Source organism: Balaenoptera physalus (assembly GCF_965194825.1).
Source record: "Balaenoptera physalus genome assembly, chromosome: 8".
Classification (NCBI taxonomy): Eukaryota; Metazoa; Chordata; class Mammalia; order Artiodactyla; family Balaenopteridae; genus Balaenoptera; species Balaenoptera physalus.
The window spans coordinates 113091599-113107286 of NC_138887.1; the positions used below are offsets into that span (position 1 = coordinate 113091599).

Below are 15688 nucleotides of genomic sequence, written 5' to 3' on the forward strand. Positions count from 1 at the left end.
TTGTCAGTTACTTCATTTGCAAATATTTTCTCCCATTCTGAGGGTTGTCTTTTTGTCTTGTTTATGGTTTCCTTTGCTGTGCAAAAGCTTTTAAGTTTCATTAGGTCCCCTTTGTTTATTTTTCTTTTTATTTCCATTTCTCTAGGAGATGGGTCAAAAAGGATCTTGCTGTGATTTATGTCATAGAGTGTTCTGCCTATGTTTTCCTCTCAGAGTTTGATAGTGACTGGCATTACATTTAGGTCGTTAATCAATTTTGAGTTTATTTTTGTGTATGGTGTTAGGGAGTGTTCTAATTTCATTCTTTTACATGTAGCTGTCCAGTTTTCCCAGCACCACTTATTGAAGAGGCTATCTTTTCTCCATTGTGTATTCTTGCCTCCTTTATCAAAGATAAGGTGACCATATGTGCGTGGGTTTATCTCTGGGCTTTCTATCCTGTTCCATTGATCTATATTTCTTTTTTTTGTACCAGTACCATACTGTCTTGATTACTATAACTTTGTAGTATAGTCTGAAGTCCAGGAGCCTGATTCCTCCAGCTCCGTTTCTCTTTCTCAAGATTGCTTTGGCTCTTCGGGGTCTTTTGTGTTTCCATACAAATTGTGAAATTTTTTGTTCTAGTTCTGTCAAAAATGCCAGTGGTAGTTTGATAGGGATTGCATTGAATCTGTAGATTGCTTTGGGTAGTAGAGTCATTTTCACAATGTTGATTCTTCCAATCCAAGAACATGGTATATCTCTCCATCTATTTGTATCATCTTTAATTTCTTTCATCAGTGTCTTATAATTTTCTGCATACAGGTCTTTTGTCTCCTTAGGTAGGTTTATTCCTAGATATTTTATTCTTTTTGTTGCAGTGGTGAATGGGAGTGTTTTCTTAATTTCACTTTCAGATTTTTCATCATTAGTGGATAGGAATGCAAGAGATTTCTGTGCATTAATTTTGTATCCTGCTACTTTACCAAATTCATTGATGAGCTCTAGTAGTTTTCTGGTAGCATCTTTAGGATTCTCTATGTATGGTATCATGTCATCTGCAAACAGTGACAGCTTTACTTCTTCTTTTCCGATTTGGATTCCTTTTATTTCTTTTTCTGCTCTGATTGCTGTGGCTAACACTTCCAAAACTATGTTGAATAATAGTGGTGAGAGTGGGCAACCTTGTCTTGTTCCTGATCTTAGTGGAAATGGTTTCAGTTTTTCACCATTGAGGACGATGTTGGCTGTGGGTTTGTCATATATGGACTTTATTATGTTGAGCTAAGTTCCCTGTATGCCTACTTTCTGGAGAGTTTTTATCATAAATGGGTGTTGAATTTTGTCAAAAGCTTTCTCTGCATCTATTGAGATGATCATATGGTTTTTCTCCTTCAGTTTGTTAATATGGTGTATCACATTGATTGATTTGTGCATATTGTAGAATCCTTGCATTCCTGGGATAAACCCCACTTGATCATAGTGTATGATCCTTTTAATGTGCTGTTGGATTCTGTTTGCTAGTATTTTGTTGAGGATTTTTCATCTATGTTCATCAGTCATATTGGTCTGTAGTTTTCTTTTTTTGGGACATCTTTGTCTGGTTTTGGTATCAGGGTGATGGTGGTCTCGTAGAACGAGCTTGGGAGTGTTCCTCCCTCTGCTATATTTTGGAAGAGTTTCAGAAGGATAGGTGGTAGCTCTTCTCTAAATGTTTGATAGAATTCACCTGTGAAGCCATCTGGTCCTGGGCTTTTGTTTGTTGGGAGATTTTTAATCACAGTTTCAATTTCAGTGCTTGTGATTGGTCTGTTCATATCTTCTATTTCTTCCTGGTTCAGTCTCGGAAGGTTGTGCATGTCTAAGAATGTGTCCATTTCTTCCAGGCTGTCCATTTTATTGGTATAGAGTTGCTTGTAGTAATCTCTCATGATCCTTTGTATTTCTGCAGTGTCAGTTGTTACTTTTCCTTTTTCGTTTCTAATTCTATTGATTTGAGTCTTCTCCCTTTTTTTCTTGATGAGTCTGGCTAATGGTTTATGACTTTTGTTTATCTTCTCAAAGAGCCAGCTTTTAGTTTTATTGATCTTTGCTATTGTTTCCTTCATTTCATTTTCATTTATTTCTGATCTGATCTTTGTGGTGATTTCTTTCCTTCTGCTAACTTTGGGGTTTTTTTGTTCTTCTTTCTCTAATTGCTTTAGGTGTGAGGTTAGGTTGTTTATTTGAGATGTTTCTTGTTTCTTAAGGTAGGATTGTATTGCTATAAACTTCCCTCTTAGAACTGCTATTGCTGCATCCCATAGGTTTTGGGTCATCGTGTTTTCATTGTCATTTGTTTCTAGGTATTTTTTGATTTCCTCTTTGATTTCTTCAGTGATCTCTTGGTTATTAAGTAGTGTATTGTTTAGCCTCCATATGTTTGTATGTTTTACAGATTTTTTCCTGTAATTGATATAAAGTCTCATAACGTTGTGGTCAGAAAAGATACTTGATACAATTTCAATTTTCTCAAATTTACCAAGGCTTGATTTGTGACCCAAGATATGATCTATCCTGTAGAATGTTCCATGAGCACTTGAGAAGAATGTGTATTCTGTTGTTTTTGGATGGAATGTCCTATAAATGTCAATTAAGTCCATCTTGTTTAATGTATCATTTAAAGCTTGTGTTTCCTTATTTATTTTCATTTTGGTTGATCTGTCCATTGGTGAAAGTGGGGTGTTAATGTCCCCTACTATGATTGTGTTACTGTCGATTTCCGCTTTTATGGCTGTTAGTATTTGCCTTATGTATTGAGGTGCTCCTATGTTGGGTTCATAAATATTTACAATTGTTATATCTTCCTCTTGGATTGATCCCTTGATCATTTTGTAGTGTCCTTCTTTGTCTCTTGTAATAGTCTTTGTTTTAAAGTCTATTTTGTCTGATATGAGAATTGCTACTCCAGCTTTCTTTTGATTTCCATTTGCATGGAATATCTTTTTCCATCCCCTCACTTTCAGTCTGTATGTGTCCCTAGGTCTGAAGTGGGTCTCTTGTGGACAGCATATATACAGGTCTTGTTTTTGTATCCATTCAGCCAGTCTGTGTCTTTTGGTTGGAGCATTTAATCCATTTACATTTAAGATAATTATCGTTGTTTATGTTCCTATTACCATTTTCTTAATTTTTTGGGGTTTGTTATAGTAGGTCTTTTCCTTCTCTTGTGTTTCCTGCCTAGAGAAGTTCCTTTAGCATTTGTTGTAAAGCTCGTTTGGTTGTGCTGAATTCTCTTAGCTTTTGCTTGTCTGTAAAGGTTTTAATTTCTCCGTCAAATCTGAATGAGATCCTTGCTGAGTAATCTTGTTTGTAGGTTTTTCCCTTTCATCACTTTAAATATGTCTTGCCACTCCCTTCTGGCTTGCAGAGTTTCTGCTGAAAGGTCAGCTGTTAACCTTATGGGGATTCCCTTGTATGTTATTTGTTGTTTTTCCCTTGCTGCTTTTAATATTTGTTCTTTGTATTTAATTTTTGATAGATTGATTAATATGTGTCTTGGCGTGTTTCTCCTTGGATTTATCCTGTATGGGGCTCTCTGTGCTTCCTGGACTTTATTAACTATTTCCTTTCCCATATTAGGGAGGTTTTCAACTATAATCTCTTCAAATATTTTCTCAGTCCCTTTCTTTTTCTCTTCTTCTTCTGGGACCCCTATAATTCGAATGTTGGTGCATTTAATATTGTCCCAGAGGTCTCTGAGACTGTCCTCAATTCTTTTCATTCTTTTTTCTTTATTGTGCTCTGCAGTAGTTATTTCCACTATTTTATCTTCCAGGTCACTTATCCACTCTTCTGCCTCAGTTATTCTGCTATTGATCCCTTCTAGAGAATTTTTAATTTCATTTATTGTGTTGTTCGTCATTGTTTGTTTGCTCTTTAGTTCTTCTAGGTCCTTATCAAACGTTTCTTGTATTTTCTCCATTCTATTTCCAAGATTTTAGATCATCTTTACTATCATTATTCTGAATTCTTTTTCAGGTAGACTGCCTATTTCCTCTTCATTTGTTAGGTCTGGTGGGTTTATACCTTGCTCCTTCATCTGCTGTGTGTTTCTTTGTCTTCTCGTTTTGCTTAACTTACTGTGTTTGGGATCTCCTTTTCGCAGGCTGCAGGTTCGTAGTTCCCTTTGTTTTTGGTGTCTGCCTCCAGTGGCTAAGGTTGGTTCAGTGGGTTGTGTAGGCTTCCTGGTGGAGGGGACTAGTTCCTGTGTTCTGGTGGATGAGGCTGGATCTTGTCTTTCTGGTGGGCAGGTCCACGCCTGGTGGTGTGTTTTGGGGTGTCTGTAGCCTTATTATGATTTTAGGCAGCCTCTCTGCTAATGCGTGGGGTTGTGTTCCTGTCTTGCTAGTTGTTTTGGCATAGGGTGTCCTGCACTGTAGCTTGCTGGTTGTTGAGTGGAGCTGGGTCTTGGCGTTGAGATGGAGATCTCTGGGAGATTTTTGCCATTTGATATTACATGGAGCTGGGAGGTCTGTGGTGGACCAATGTACTGAACTCAGCTCTCCCACCTCAGAGGCACAGCTCTGACAGCTGGCTGGATCACCAAGAGCCTGTCATCCACATGGCTCAGAATAAAAGGGAGAAAACAAGAAAGAAAGAAAGAAAAAGGTAAAATAAAACAAAATAAATGTTATTAAAATAAAAAACAAAGAGTAATTATTAAAAAATTTTTTTAAAGTAATTAAAAAAGAGAGAAAGAAAGAAGAAAACAACCAAACCAAAAAACAAATCCACCAATGATAACAAGCGCTGAAAACTATACTAAAAAAACAAAAACCAAAAAAAAAAACGGACAGACAGAACCCTACGACAAATGGTAAAAGCAAAGCTTTACAGACAAAATCACACAAAGAAGCATACACATACACACTCGCAAAAAGAGAAAAAGGGAAAAAAATATATATATATAATTGTTCCCAAAGTCCACCTCCTCAATTTTGGATGGTTTGTAATTTATTCAGGTGTTCCACAGATGCAGGGTATATCAAGTTGGTTGTGGAGGTGTAATCTGCTTCTCCTGAGGCTGCCTGGAGAGATTTCCCTTTCTCTTCTTTGTTCGCACAGCTCCCGAGGTTGAGCTTTGGATTTGGACCCGCCTCTGCATGTAGGTCACCTGAGGGCGTCTGTTCCTGCTCAGAAAGGACGGGGTTAAAGGAGCAGCTGTTTCGGGGGCTTTGGCTCACTCAGGCCGGGGGGAGGGAGGGGTAGGATGCGGGGTGAGCCTGCGGTGGCAGAGGCCGGCATGACGTTTCAGCAGCCTGAGGCGCGCCGTGCGTTCTCCCGGGGAAGTTGTCCCTGGATCCCAGGACCCTGGCAGTGGCGGGCTGCACTGACTCCCGGGAGGGGCGGTGTGGAGAGTGACCTGTGCTCGCACACAGGCTTCTTGGTGGCGGCAGCAGCAGCCTTAGCCTCTCATGCCCGTCTCTGAGGTCCGCGCTGATAGCCACGGCTCGCACCCGTCTCTGGAGCTCCTTTAAGCGGCGCTCTTAATCCCTCTCCTCGCGCACCAGGAAACAGAGAGGCAAGAAAAAGTCTCTTGCCTTGTCGGCAGGTCCAGACCTTTTCCCGGACTCCCTCCCGGGTAGCTGTGGTGCACTAGCCCCTTCAGGCTGTGTTCACGCTGCCAACCCCAGTCCTCTCCCTTCGATCCGACCGCAGCCCGAGCCTCAGCTCCCAGCCCCCGCCCGCCCCAGCGGGGGAGCAGACAAGCCTCTTGGTCTGGTGAGTGCTGGTCGGCGCCGAGCCTCTGTGCGGGAATCTCTCCACTTTGCCCGCCGCACCCCTGTGGCTGCGCTCTCCTCCGTGGCTCCGAAGCTTCCCCCCTCCGCCACCCGCAGTCTCCGCCCGCGAAGGGGCTTCCTAGTGTGTGGAAACCTTTCCTCCTTCACAGCTCCCTCCCAGTGGTGCAGGTTCCATCCCTATTCTTTTGTCTCTGTTATTTCTTTTTTGTTTTGCCCTACCCAGGTACATGGGGAGTTTCTTGCCTTTTGGGAGGTCTGAGGTCTTCTGCTAGCGTTCAGTAGGTGTTCTGTAGGAGTTGTTCCACATGTAGATGTATTTCTGATGTATTTGTGGGGAGGAAGGTGATCTCCGCGTCTTACTCTTCCGCCATCTTGAAGCTCCTCTCCTTGGCCTTCATTTTATGTCTTCACGTTAGCTTCTCAGGGTCCAGATATCTTTTGTCAGGAAACAAAAGCAAAATTGTCCTATTTCTCAAGGGATTTGTATAAAAATTAGTAATCAGAGCAGGTATGATGCCGACACTAGACATGGAGAATAAGGAAGCTGGGTTTACATGGGGACAGCAGCTCACATGTTTATCTTCATTGATTCCACATTCTTACCAGACAGCTCTGAGCCAAGGACCTTTCATGGTAACTAGTTGCAACTTGGTGGAAAACATAACTCGTTGAAGTTTTTTTCCCTGAAGTTAAGTAATAAATACATGTGATAACTTTTGAACTGTCTTTATCCCTTAGTTTGTGAAATAACATATTTACCAAATGTGAGTTTGAGACTACACCCCAACCTCAGCCAGAGGGTTTAATACATTGAATATCACACCTGACACTTACAAGATGCTAAACAAACTATTAAATGAAATAAGCAAGCCAAAACAAAAATCAACCAAGAAGAATTGAGAAGCCCATTTTATAATCATCAAATTGGCAAAAATTAGAATGCCAGATAATATAAGGTGCTGGTGAGGTTGTGGAGAAATAGGAACCCTGCTTCACTGTGAGTGGAGGTATAATTACTGCAGTTTTTATGGAGAACAACTTAATATTAGTGAAATTGCATCATGTTAATAGTCTATGTCTGTGCAGTTTCACTCCTGAGAATATATCCCACACTTACTCTTCTAGAGAGACAGGAAAGATAAATTCTCAGAAGTTTACTGCAGCATAGTTTGAACCAGCAAAGAGCCGGAAATAACATGAGTGCCCAATAGTAGAGAAATAGGTAGGAAAATGTGCTATATGCAAATAATGGAATACCATGCAGGGGATTAGAAGTAATGAACTAGAATTAAGTAAGTCTACATTAATATATCTCAAAATATAATGAGTAAAAACAGTAAGAAAAAGAAATGTAGCATAATGCCAGGTATCTTAATTAAACACATGAGTGAGTACCTGAATAGAATAAGAAAAGAAGAACCTTGCATGACTGATAATGTTATTGTGCCGCAAAGTGATTACAGCCAAGTTAGCATTTTGCCTCACTCCCTGAGGCTTAGTTTTTCCCTTTATCCCCTGAAATGAGTGGGAGTGGGAAATGATATAATTGTTATAGCCAATTAATATCAAATAATGATTGATCCTTCCCTTATTACCCAGTCTTCTCATTTGAGGTCTATGGTGTCACCAGTTCATATCAGAAATTATTGTCACCATTGTTTACAAATTTCTAAGATTACTTTTACCATCTTTGATGATTTCTCATAATAACAACTTCGAAATGTGCGGATGAGGGCAATGTTTTCAACCTCCTTGCAGTCACATAATTCGTTCGTTAATGAAGCAATACTGTCGAACCTTGTCCCTGATTTTCCTGTCCATTCATCTTCTGCTGCATTTTCAGTGACTTCAGCACTTAAGTTGTAATATACTAACCATACTTCCCATCCTTGACTATTTCCACCTTTTTGCTTAACTAGTAGTGAGGAGATGATTTAAACTGCATGACTATCACCAACACTCCTCTAAGATAACATCTACTAAACCTTTTAACTAGTTGCACCCTTGTGTAGTATGACTGCCTCCTTACTGAAATTTCACCCATTATACTAGCCTACTTTCTTTTTTTTTTTTTTTAATAAATTTATTTATTTATTTTTGGCTGTGTTGGGTCTTCGTTTCTGTGCGAGGGCTTTCTCTAGTTGCGGCAAGCGGGGGCCTCTCCTCATCGCGGTGCGCGGGCCTCTCACTGTCGCGGCCTCTCCTGTTGCGGAGCACAGGCTCCAGACGCGCAGGCTCAGCAGCCGTGGCTCACGGGCCCAGTTGCTCCACGGCACGCGGGATCTTCCCAGACCAGGGCTCGAACCCATGTCCCCTGCACTGGCAGGCGGATTCTCAACCACTGCGCCACCAGGGAAGCCCAGCCTACTTTCTGATCAGACACCTACCAACCTTTCCCAATACCAATGCCTGGCTAAACTTCAAGTGGGTTCTTACAGATGCTTAATAATAGTTTGCTCATTTGCTGATGAAATCTCCAGTTTCCCTGTCCACCAACCTTCTTCTATTTTTCTTAAGCTTACTTCTGCTCACTTTATTCTGAAACAGATATTTCTTATTGATTATTGCCACTGTTGCTCTAATTCCACCATCCCCACTATATAATAGCTTAGAAAAGTTCCTGGAATACAGTAAATGCTCAGTAAATGTGTGCTGCTGTTCTTACTACCACCACTCCTACCATCCACTGCTATTCAGTCTCCTAGGACCACCATATGTCAAACGATTACTGTACATTAAGCCTGGTGCCAAGTATTTTACATATGTTACCTCACTTAATTTAATACATTTTTACTGAGAACACTGAAACTGTTCAAGAAAAATCTTTAGGCTGTTCAAAATTGACCTCCTTAAAATTTGAGCCCTCCACTTATCCTTTTTAGCTCAGAAAAAGAGGTGTGTTCCTCCTCTCCAAGGCCAACACTTCAATGTGTATTTCATTCTCAATCCTTGACTATCACTCCCAAGACCATGTGTTCTTGTTTTCTGACTCTAGATTCCTTAGTCCTCTCTTTCCACTGGCTCCTTTCTCAGACTTCAAATATGCTCAGGTCTGCCTAACTCGTCTTGAAAATCCCCAAGTTTGAACTGATTGCTGTATAAGATTCTATTATATTTTTCTCCTTCAGTTTTCTCTATCTTACACCTCTTCTTGCCTGAATTCTATGTTCCTAGAACCCACCTCTATTATTTCTGAACTAATCATAGTTGGTAATGATTTCCTAGTTACCAAACCCTCTTCTAAATTCTTAGTCTCATAGATTTTTCTAGTGCATTTGCCCCTTTGACCACCATATCCTTAAAACTCTTCTTTGGTTTGTATTACAGGACAGATTCTTGATTCTCGCATATCTTTCTGTGCACATTCCCTGGCTCTCCTTGCCTCTTTAAGGCCAGATGGTGAGCATCATATGAGGGTACCACCTGAGGGATGTTGGAAACAGAGCATGCACAGAAGGTCAGGGCTGAGGCAGCAGCAGAGTCATTATTCACATTGTTGCAGAGAAACCAAGAGGACACAAGAAGGTAGAGAAAGCCAGAAGGTTCATATTCCTGGCACCAATTGATAGCTGAGATAGCTGCAGTTGTAGGTGAAATATTATGAATGTCTGGGCATAGTTTGTCAAAGGGTTTACAAAAACTGATGGAGCTGGAGGAACGAAGGACAGAAGGTGTGGAGGGGGCAGTTGGTTGCAGGTGTGCAGGGTGGCAGGGAAGTAGGTTGGTTGGTGGGCAGAAGAACAGATGGAAAGCAAAAAAAAAAAGGATAAAGAGAAGGAGTTTTGGCACCATTTACTTACCTCCTCCTACTGAAGTTAATCTTGGCTTGGCCTTGCTCAGAGGCCTGGGGGTAATTATAGCATGAAGCAGCAGACTGGGTGATCGTGAGAGCGAGGTGAAGACCTGGGTTGGTCTGATTATTGGCAGTGGAAAGAGTAGAACCTGGCAGAGGTACAGATACAATAAGCAAGGCACTTGGACCATCATCATCCTTCCTCTTTAGTAAACATCAGCCATCCACACATTTTATAGCTTTTTATTGTAGAAAGTTTCATATATACATAAAAATAGAGAGAATAGTACAATAAGCCTTCATGTATTTATTATCCAGTTCAGCAATTATCAACATTTTGCCAATCCTGTTTAATCTATCTTTGCCCCACACCCTTTGGATATTTGTTTTTGCTGCAATGTTTTAAAGCAAATCCAGAACATCCTGTTATTTCACACACAAATAATTTAGTGCACTCATTTGTTTTGTATCTAAGCACCTGCACCCACTGGTGCATTTTCTGCTCTGGAACAATTATTCATGTAGCCCTTCAGTTATGATATTTGAGTACCAGGTGAGTCTTAAGAAGGAGTAGTAGCCTAAAAGCCCAGCGGGTTCTGCAAATGGATGTAATAAGGACTCTGGAACTAGTATCTTCTGTCTCCTTTAAATTTTGTGGCTTTAAGAGGCCCCACTAAGGACTAGACCTTATTCCTTAAATTAAAGCAGGTTATTCCTTTCTTAAGCAGTCTTTAAAGTTGAAATTTGTATTTTGGGTAAAAAGGATTTTGTTATTTGAAAGTCTCTGAGCTAGTCTGATAAGCAACATTAGAATCATCATTATAATCAACCTAAGTTATAGGGCAACTAACTCTGGGAGATAAATAAGTACTAGAGATAAATGAGCCAAACTATCAGGAGAGATATGAAGGAATATAAAGCATAATTAACAACACAGTACTGCATACAGTGCCTCTAATAAGCAGTACAAAAATAGGTGTGCTCAATAATCATAGTGAACCAACTATAAATCAGCAATCAGAATATGTAATTTAATAAAGGATATTTTTTTTCTAACATGTGAATTTACTTACCTTAGAGATCCCTTCAAAAAAATCACATTTCATGCTATGTTTGAATCATCTCCATTAAGAAGAATAAATCATATAAGCCCAGGGCCATGTGGACAATCTGGGACGAGTGAGCTGAGCACTCAACAGGCCTAAGGAAGTTAGAGAAGGGTAGTGTTGAACTCAAAGGTGGGCTTGATCTGACTTGGTCAGGAGCCAATTTAAAGGCCAGGAGGGATTTGTACAGGGTACCAGTGGAAGGTAAGTTCAGAAAAGGATGTGGACCTGAGGAGGTAGATGTCATAAACTGTGTTTTGTGGAACATTAGTGCCAAGCAGATGTTCCTAAGTTTTCATTGAAAAAAGTGTTCTTTTCAAGTGCATTTTGAAATGCCAGTTTAAAAAAAGTTTCCTGTCTTGATCACATATTCAGGCTCTTAGCTAATGTTCATGTAAATGGAGAAGAGATGATAGTAGGTAGCATTTCTTTCTTTCCTTTTTTTAAATGAAGTGTCTATTAATATCCAAAGAGCATGTGTTTCTCAACACATGGTTTGGGAAACACCAAGGTAAGGAATTGATCTTATCTTAAAGGATATGAAGAGTCATGGAAAGTTTTTCTGCAGGAGACGAAGTGACATGTCACCAGGATTAATCTGGTGTGGTTTTAAGATGGAATGAAAAGAGAGAAAATGGAGACAAAGAGAACACTATAGTAATAGTTGAAAGGTGAAGTCATGAGGGCCTGGATTTGAGCAGTGGGTGTGTGAATAACAGAGAAAGTTCACATACGGGAGAACCTTCAGGTTCAATAGATAACTGAATGAGAAAGGTGAGGGTAAGGGATAAGTCAAGTGTTATTCAGAGTTTTTGAGTGTAGGCAAAATTTGTGACCATTGACAGAAATGGAGGCACACGCAGAGAGAGAGCTAGTGAGCTGGAAAGGATGCTGAGGTCAGAACGGGACTCACTGAGCTGCACGTGTCCATTCGGGTGATGATGCACAACAGCTGCTGATGTGGGTGTCAAGTTTAGGAGAGGGAGGGCAGGGCAGGGCATGGAAGCTTGGAAATTTCTGTGGCTGGATTTTGAGTGGCGGAAGGCTGGTAGTAAGAGTCCATGCAGGTTTTAGAGGCAGTGTGGCACCCCAGAAAGAATGGACTCTGTCTGGAGTTAGAAAATCTGGCTTCTAACTCTGTCTCTGGCACTTTGCAACTTTGGACAAATTATTTATCTTTTCTGAACCTTGATAGATAGATAGATAGATGATAGATAGGTGATAGATAGATATACAATAAAAATGTCTGTCTCGAAGGATTGTTGTGAAGGTTGACTTAGATAATGTTTGTACAGTATAAACTGTAAAGAGCGGTACCAATATTAGTTACTACTATGAGTGGTATGTCCAGAGAGTTAGGAAACTAAAATGTAAACTCCAGATTCAGAGATCAGTCCCAGAGTAAGTGGGCAGTGAGTAAAGACCATTATAGTTCATGTCTACACAAGTGCCAGGGGCTTCCCTGGTGGCGCAGTGGTTAAGAATCCACCTGCCAGTGCAGGGGACACGGGTTCGAATCCTGGTCAGGGAAGATCCCACATGCCACGGAGCAAATAAGCCCGTGCGCCACAACTACTAAAGCCCACGTGCCTAGAGCCCATGCTCTGCAACAAGAGAAGCCACCGCAATGAGAAGCCCGCGCACCGAAACGAAGAGTAGCCCCCGCTCGCCACAACTAGAGAAAGCCCGCGCGCAGCAACGAAGACCCAACACAGCCAAAAATAAATTAAAAAAAAAAAAAAAAGCGCCAGGATCTGAGGAACTGAACTGGTATGGAGGAGGTAACGTAGGGTAAGAGTGGGCAAATAGTTTGTAACAAGGAATTCTGTTAGCAATTATTAGAGATCTACTCATTGGGAATCTGGGGCAGGTGGGGGCCAGCCCCTGGGTGCGCTATATGAGGGAAGAAGCCTAAGCAGCAGGCCTGGGGTGGAAGATAAGGACACCCACTCCCTTGGAATGCCAAGAGCACAGCATGAGCAAGAGCAAGGCTGGCAACAGTCAGAATTGGTCTCAGAGTTTGGAGCAGAGAATACGTAAGGGTGTCCTTCAATAATAAAAATACAACAATAATAATGAACTCTCCAGCACTTACTGTGTGCCAGGCTCTATTATAAGCTCTCCTCATACTGACTGAATCATTTGGTCCTTAGAGACAACCCTAGGCTTATCAGTCTTTTGCAGATGAGGAAACTGAAGCCCGGAGCGGTGAAGTGACTTGCCCAGGTTCACACTGCTGGTTAGTAGCAGGGTCAGGATTCGCAGGCAGCGGGCTGGCTTCAGGGTCTGCCTTTTACCTTGGGCCACAGTTCTAGTGTTAGAAGGGAGAGGAGGTTTCCTAAAGGGTGGATAATCCATTCAACAACCCACGTTCCCAGGGTCTGGAGGTTTTTACTACTAATCCCTGTTCGTTATACCTCTGTACTCTCCATCTCCTCTCCACCATTAATTAGTGTATTCACAATCACTGTATTAGTCCTGTGACAAAGGGTGGTGGCTTTTCTTAGTCCACTGGATTCTCTATTATGGAGGCAGAGCAATGTGGGGTGGGCCCAGAGCTCTGAGAAGGCTGGGTTTGAGGCTGACCCCGCTCTGTGTGGCTATGTGCCCTTGGCTGTTACTTAAATTCTCCAAGCCCCAGTTTTTTCATCTGTTGCTTTAGACTAGTATTGTGTGTGAGGATTCCATGTGCAGGCTTTGGAAGCACACACTTTGAATCCTGACTTGGCCTCTTATTAGCTGTGTGCCGTTGGGAAAATGATGGACTTTTCTGTTTCTCTGTTTCCCCATCTATAATATTGGGATAATAGCAATCATACCTGTGCCAGAGAGCTGTTCTGAGGATTTAATAGAATATTAGCCCGATACCTGAGGCTCAGTCAGTGTTCTCTATATGCCAATTTATAGGGTTATGGAGAGGGTGCAAAGTGCTCATTCTGTGCAGTGGTGAGTACAGTACATGGCACAGAGGGAGTCCTCACTAGACCGCATATGTTATTATCTCCTTGTTTATGCTAATGCTTTTACCACAGAACAACAGCAGTGCACGGTCCTCATTCTTTTCCTTGAGGACTGACCCTCTGCGTGTTCTCAGGGGATGTATCTCTTGAATGTAGACGGCCTCTAGGTAGGATTGAATCTAAAATTCAGTCTTGTTACTGATTCCAAAATACAGAGAGAAATTTTTGTCTTCGACTGCTGGCCGCAGGGCAGCATCTTCCCAGCTCCTTTCTGTGGTCTCAACTGGAGCGCTCTCCTGCCCTTTGTAGCTCTGTGAAGGCTTCGCAGCAGGGGCCTTAGCCCTCCAGAAGAGCCGTCACAAGGCATGGCTCTGTGGCTTCAGGAGTGATGGCTGGCAAGTCTGCTACCTCTGCTTGCTTTTGGCTAGATTACTCCTTGTAAGCTTGCTTCATGGATCTTACCACATACCCTACCTCATCCTTCAAGCTCCTGGCAGAAAAAGCACTTCTGTTTTAGTTGGAGTTTTATTTTTATCAAAGTTAAAAAATAATTATGTAAGACTAAAGAAAGTATTTCCCCTACTCTGCCCCTGTCTACCTCTGACTTCTGCTCCTCAGTATCTTAATCTATTATTGGTTGATTTTTTTTTTTTTTTTTTTTTTTTTAGTTTTACATATTTCTCAACTTTCTATTGTGGAAGATGGGAATTTGGCTTTCTTACACTCCTCCCCAACACAAACACACACAAGACAAACACACATACTTCCTTTCCCCATAGAATAATTACATCATTATCTTGGTATAGAACAATATTCACTGTATCCATTATTGTAATTATGTTAAGAGTATTCATGGATGAGCCGTAGATTACACTATTATCACCAATTATTAAATTTCCTTTCTTGTAAAACTTTCATTTCCCCTAGAGTTAATAATTACCTCATTTTTGTTTGTTTGCTTAGCTTTCTATGTAGCTATTACTACTTCACCCCAGAGCACTGAGCCAGTAGTGTAAAGCTCAGTACATTTAAACATATCAGCAATATGTCAGTTTCACCATTGTCATGGAGATGTCCCCCCCTGGAGTGCAAAACTACTGCTCCAGCGTGGCTGGTTGGTCTTTGCTCACTGTACATCTGTCTTCCTGGCATTGATCGCCCTTTATGCACATCCTGGAGATTACCTTCACTTTCTCTGGGGTCCTTGTTTCTTGGATGCCCGATTTTTCTCTCTCTCATTTATTCCCTTATTTGTTGGAAAATATCCCCCTAGAAACTTCCTTAATAAAAGGAATATGGGAAAATAAAGTTGTTGTTGTCTTTAACATCTGTTAATGTCTATCTGTCCACACAATGGATTCTTACTTTGGATGGGTATAACATTTTGTGCTGAAAATCATTATTCCTCAGAATTGTGAAGGATCATTCTATTGTTTCTGGCCTCCAGTGTTGCTTTTGAGAAGTCCAATCCCATTCTGAATCTCAACCCTTTTCATATAACCTATTTCCCTTTTTCTGTCTGAAAACATTTTGTGTCCTCTCTTCGTCCAGAATAACCTGACATATCATGGCACTGTGCCTTTGGGTGGGTCATTTTAAAAATGAATCATGAGTACTTTAGTGGGTTCATTCAGTCTTGAAACTCAAGGCTTTCGTTTCTAGGAATACTCATTTATTATGTTTTAGATAATATTCTTCACTTTCTTTGTTCTTTCTTTTTGGAACTTCTATTCAGGAACCTTCTGGACCACTCCTCTTTTTTTTTAAGTATGATTTTTCTCTAGTTTTTCCTCTATGTCTTTTTCTTTACTTATATAAGGGAGATTTTCTTGAATATCTTCTTAAACTTTCACTGAATTTTTCATTTATACTGTCAAAGTTCTGATTTTAAAGAGCATTTTATTCTCTGATGTTTCTTTTTTCTTGTGTGATATGATGGTCTATTTGTTTTCACTTGATAGATGGAATATCTTTTGTAATTTCTCTGGGGAGATGCATTATATATATTTTGTAATAATTTTCTTTCTCCTGAGATTTTTTTTGTGTGCATATTTTCTCTAATAATAG

General features: G+C 40.8%; 1 pseudogene across 1 annotated transcript in view; it reads right to left on the bottom strand.

The window, feature by feature from the left end:
- The window catches only part of LOC309666436 (olfactory receptor 2F1-like), a 617177-nt pseudogene that overhangs the window by 39658 nt on the left and 561831 nt on the right, over positions 1-15688 (bottom strand). The gene's annotated exons all lie outside the window — the stretch shown is intronic.